Raw genomic sequence first — 4,757 nt, forward strand, 5'->3', positions numbered from 1 at the left:
CCTTTTAAGTCACTGTCACTTTACAGTTCCAACATGGATTACAGATTCATTCTGTTTCATCTGAATTTTCTAACAATCCAAACTGCTTCTCCAGTGAACCTCAAAACAGCCATACAGGACAATTCTGATGGTTGTTTAAGCACACTAGACACTCATCATGGATATAAGATTATGAGTCTCATATCACAACCATACTCTTGACAGTGTTAATTTCCTTCTAAGAAGTCTGGATTGTGTAAACATAATCTGCCCTGTAAATACAGTACCTAGGGAACAAAACAGGCTGTATGCAGCAGGACAAAATGGAATTTGAATCTGCTTTTATAGCTGTATGGATTGCAAAATCTTTTGATCTTGGGTTCACAGAATCACAGAATCACAGAATGGGTCAGGCTGGAAGGGACCACAGTGAATCATCTTCCTGCTCAAGCAGGGTCATCCTACAGCACATTCCACAGGATTGCATCCAGATGGTTCTTGAATATTTCCAGTGAGGAATATTCCATAACCTTTCTGTCAGTCTGTTCCAGTGCACTGTCATCTGCACAGTAAAGAAGTTCTTCCTCATGTCCAGGTGGAACTTCCTGTGCATCAGTTTTTGCCGATCGCCTCTTGTCCTATTGCTCAGAACCATCAAAAAGAGCTTGGCTCTTGACATGCCCTACTTTAGATAATTTTTAAGGTATTTTTTATACTTCTTGAGGCTGAACAGGCCCAACTCCCTCAGTGATTCATCATAAGGGAGATGCCCCCATCCCCTATTCGTCTTTTTTTCCCTCCTTTGGAACTGCTCCAGGACCTCTATGTCTTGCTTATTCTGAGGAGCCCAGAACTGGGCACAGCATTCCAGATGTACCTCACTAGGGCTGAGTAGAGGGGCAGGATCACCTCCCTCAACCTCCTGGCAATGCTCTTCCTAATGCCCTCCAGGACACCATTGGCCTTCCTGGCCTCAAGGACACACTGCTGGCTCATGGACAGCTTGTTGCCCACCAGGGCCCCAATGTCTTTCCCCACAGAGCTGCTCCCCAGCAGATCAGCCCCCAGCCTGTTGCGGTGCCCAGGGTTATTCTTCCCCACATGCAGGACCCTGAATTTGCCTTTGTTGCATTTCAGAAGGTTCCTCTCTGTCCATCTCTCCACCCTTTTGAGGCTCTTCTGAAGGTCTGCACAGCCCTCTGGGGTATTGGCCACTCCTCCCAGCTTTGTGTCATCAGTGAACTCACTGAGGATGTGTCTGCCCCTTCATCCAAGTTGTTGATGAATAAGTTAAACAATACTGGGCCCAGTGTTGAACCCTGGGGGACACCACTAATGCCAAGCCTCCAACTAGATGCTGTGCTGCTGATCATGACCTTCTGAGATCTGCCACACAGCCACTTGCCAATGCACCAAGGTTCTTTGACCTCTCAATTGTAAAAATTGCTACTGAGACAAGTTCGTGTAACAATGCGTGGTGGTCAGATCACCCACTTGAATCTGGTTCTTTTAATTTTTTTACAATCATAGTATTCTTATTGTAGCATGTTGGGGTTTAGGGTAAGGAAATAAGTTACTTTGCAGTTTAAGGGGTATATAATGATGGCAGAATGGGGTATTAAATGAAGTAGAGGTCTCAATAGGAATTCTCCAAACTCTTATCTCAAAACTTTTGCTTTTGTGTCCTTGGACAATCAATTTGCACTCACAGTATGTCCCTTTCTCCTTTTAGGTAATATAAGTATCTCAAATGGGCAGTGTAGTATCAGCTAATTTTTGGCTGATCACTGTTTCACTGCTATGAGGTTCTACCTGCAACTCTGGTTTCTTGTTCCAGTGAATTTTATATCTTCAGAACTAATTTCTTGTTGGCTTGACTAGTGGAAAGAAAAAAGTGTGCTCTCAAATTAGCATAAAATGTTAGAGAAGATTGATCCTAGTTGTCCTATTAAGTCACACTGAGCAAAAGAAGGAATCTTTTTTTCCCTTCTAGGTACCACTGCCCGTATTTAGTGCAAACACATTGAGAACACAGATTTTAGTTATTACTTTATTTTTCCAAAACGGAAAAGTTTAGGTCTGACTTGAGAAAGAGCAACATCATTAATAGCACAGCTCCGTGGTGTCAGGGGTATATGAGTAGGATTACAATGTAATGGAGCTTGGAGTTTAAAATGCATGCATGCACAGTTATAACTGTGAGAAGCCAGAGTAATAACTACTTTTGTTTCACCCTTGACATTTTATGTTACATCTGATTTTCTGTGCCCTGAAGTCCCCTCATGAATTCTGCCTTTTGTACTTCTATGATGATTTCAGAGGTGAAGATTTATTCACATTTCAAAGCTCAATTTAAGAAGTCAGGCTTTTGTAGTTTCTTTAGGGTTTTTTTTTTTTTTCCTCTTTAACCAGATGCTAAAGGATATTGAACAAATTTACCCTCAAGTATGAAAGCAGAAGCCACCTGACAAAAGATTCCAGATGTTTATTCTTGCCTGGATCAGCCTCTGGGCTTGGCTTTCAGCCCATCTGTCAGGTTAGCTTCGGTGAAGAACGTGAGTGCCTGTCAAAAACAGAGGTAGTACTGGCTGAGGTAACTCAGTGGTTTCAGGAAGACCTTCCTTTGAGCTAAAAGGCTACCTGCAGAGCATGGAAATATTTCATGTTTTTCTTCTATAGGACAGTAACCCAATGTAAGAAAAGAACAGTGAAGTGAAGTGATGGACTAGCTATCTTTTTATCTTTGAATTTAGTCTATTTCAACAGCTCCAGGTAATGATGTAAATCAGATGGGGTTATTGGTGATTGGATGAGACAAAGAGACAAACTGAGGATGATTTTGTCATGAACACCACCTAAGAAACACACAATTCAGTTCTGTACCAGCAAGGGAATGGTGCGTCCTGGCATACATATTGCAGAGCTGCTCAGCTATTCGGTGTGCAGCACATGGTAAGCTGAGTGGTCTAAATGAAAGAAAGTGTTGACCAAAACATTTACACACTCTAATATGAGTGCAGATTTACATTAAATGCTGCCTATCAAATAGTTTACATGCTTCTTCTCATGGTTCTTTAGATATGCTTGAAGAGGACTGACAAACAGTGTAGCTCATAGTGTGAAGAGCCATGAGCTGTGCTGTTGGTAGTCCCCTCAACAAAATCTGCTTTGATGCTTATATATAAACATTTGCTTGTTCATGGAATCATAGGATATCACAAGTTGGAGGGGACCCATAAGGATCATCAAGTCCAACTCTCTTCTCTTTGCAGAATTAACTAAAATTAAACCTTAGATTAAGAATGTAGTCCAGTTGCAACTTGAACCCTGACAGGCTTGGTGCCCTGACCACTTTCCTGGGGAATCTTTCCCCATGAAGACATTGGGAAATGAAGACAGATCATCCTGTCGGTGAAGATTTTTAACAGTGTGCTTGGTCTTTCCCTCTTGAGTTATTTTCAACAGAAAAGGCAGCTGATTTTTAACACTAGACATGAATAGTTCATGTTCATCTATAGTGGACTCAGTAAAACAAAAGACCACACCCACATCTCTGAAAAATTCTATTTATTTACCATCATAGATTTTCTGTTTTAAAGATTCTTAGTGCTTTATCTTGATGTTGTAGATTAACCCTGGTAGGCAGCTAAGTACCACACAGACTTTTCCTTACTCCTCCCACCTTCCCCATGCCCAGTAGGATGGTGGAAGAGAAGAGGAAGAGTAAAAGCAAGAAAACTCATGAGTTAATATAAAAATTGTCTGATAAGCTAAGGGAATGTGGAAGAAGAGAGAGAGAAAACAGAACAGAACAACTGATACAAAGGCAATTGCTTACCATGTCCTATGTGCAAACTGATGCCCAGCCTGCCATCAGCTCAGGCACTTTGAGTTGTTGCCCTGAAGCAGTGCACATAAACCTGGAGTAAACTGAAAAAGGAGAGAAACATTGCTAAGGACCTTTGGTTCTTCATGTACAAACATGAAAATCCATTACTTTTTAATAACACCAGCATGTGCTTATCAAAGATATCTGAATAGAGAGCATAGATTTAAAAAATTACTTTAGAAAAAAAGAGAAAGATCTCACTTGAAAAGCAGAAGTAACTTTGTAAGGATACATTTCACAAAACTTATTTTTTAACAGAGCTTTCCCATATACACCATGGTTTACAGTAAGTTGTTTTATTTGGCTTACCAAGAGTGTCAGCTAGGATGAGACACCAAACTTCTGCTATATCCATGTGAGTTTCACTAAAATTTGCTCTTGACACCTGCTGAGTATTGTAGCGGAGGATGAAGTAGAGTTACTCACAGCAAACATCATCTGGGGTATCTGTTTACAAATTCTAAATGATTACTATTCTAGGTACTTGAAAAGGTCACAAGACACTCAGCAGTAAATTCAGCCTTCTCTGTTTATTTTTGAGGCTGCAATTCTTTCACTTTCACCAACGTATGTATGAGCTATGAGTGAGAACATTAAGCTTAAGGTTGCTTTTTAGTCCTGTTTCAAGCTCCTTTGCAAATATGCATTCTTATCTCTAAGAATAGAGATTAAAGAGGGATGTACTAGGGGCAAACCATGGACATTCAGGAAAAGACATAGACTTGAGAATATAGCTACTGAAGTGCTCACCTATATCTTGTTTTCTTTGAGAATAACTTGGCAACTGAACAGCAACATCCTCATTGCAACATTTGATTCCTATGAATTCACTGCTTTCTACCTGGTGCTTATAATCTATTCCTGCACACATGAGCTGTTTGCACTTAAA

General features: G+C 40.6%; 1 long non-coding RNA gene across 1 annotated transcript; it reads right to left on the bottom strand.

Annotated features, from left to right (window-relative positions):
* Positions 1-2,440: 2,440 nt before the first annotated feature.
* LOC309585245 lies at positions 2,441-4,292 on the bottom strand. The gene is made up of 3 exons (XR_014227285.1): positions 4,178-4,292; positions 3,818-3,909; positions 2,441-2,542 (listed from the first exon to the last, which is right to left on the bottom strand). It is a non-coding gene; the product is annotated as an uncharacterized lncRNA (long non-coding RNA).
* Positions 4,293-4,757: the final 465 nt, after the last annotated feature.

This window comes from Coloeus monedula (assembly GCF_965178545.1).
Source record: "Coloeus monedula genome assembly, chromosome: Z".
Lineage (NCBI taxonomy): Eukaryota > Metazoa > Chordata > Aves > Passeriformes > Corvidae > Coloeus > Coloeus monedula.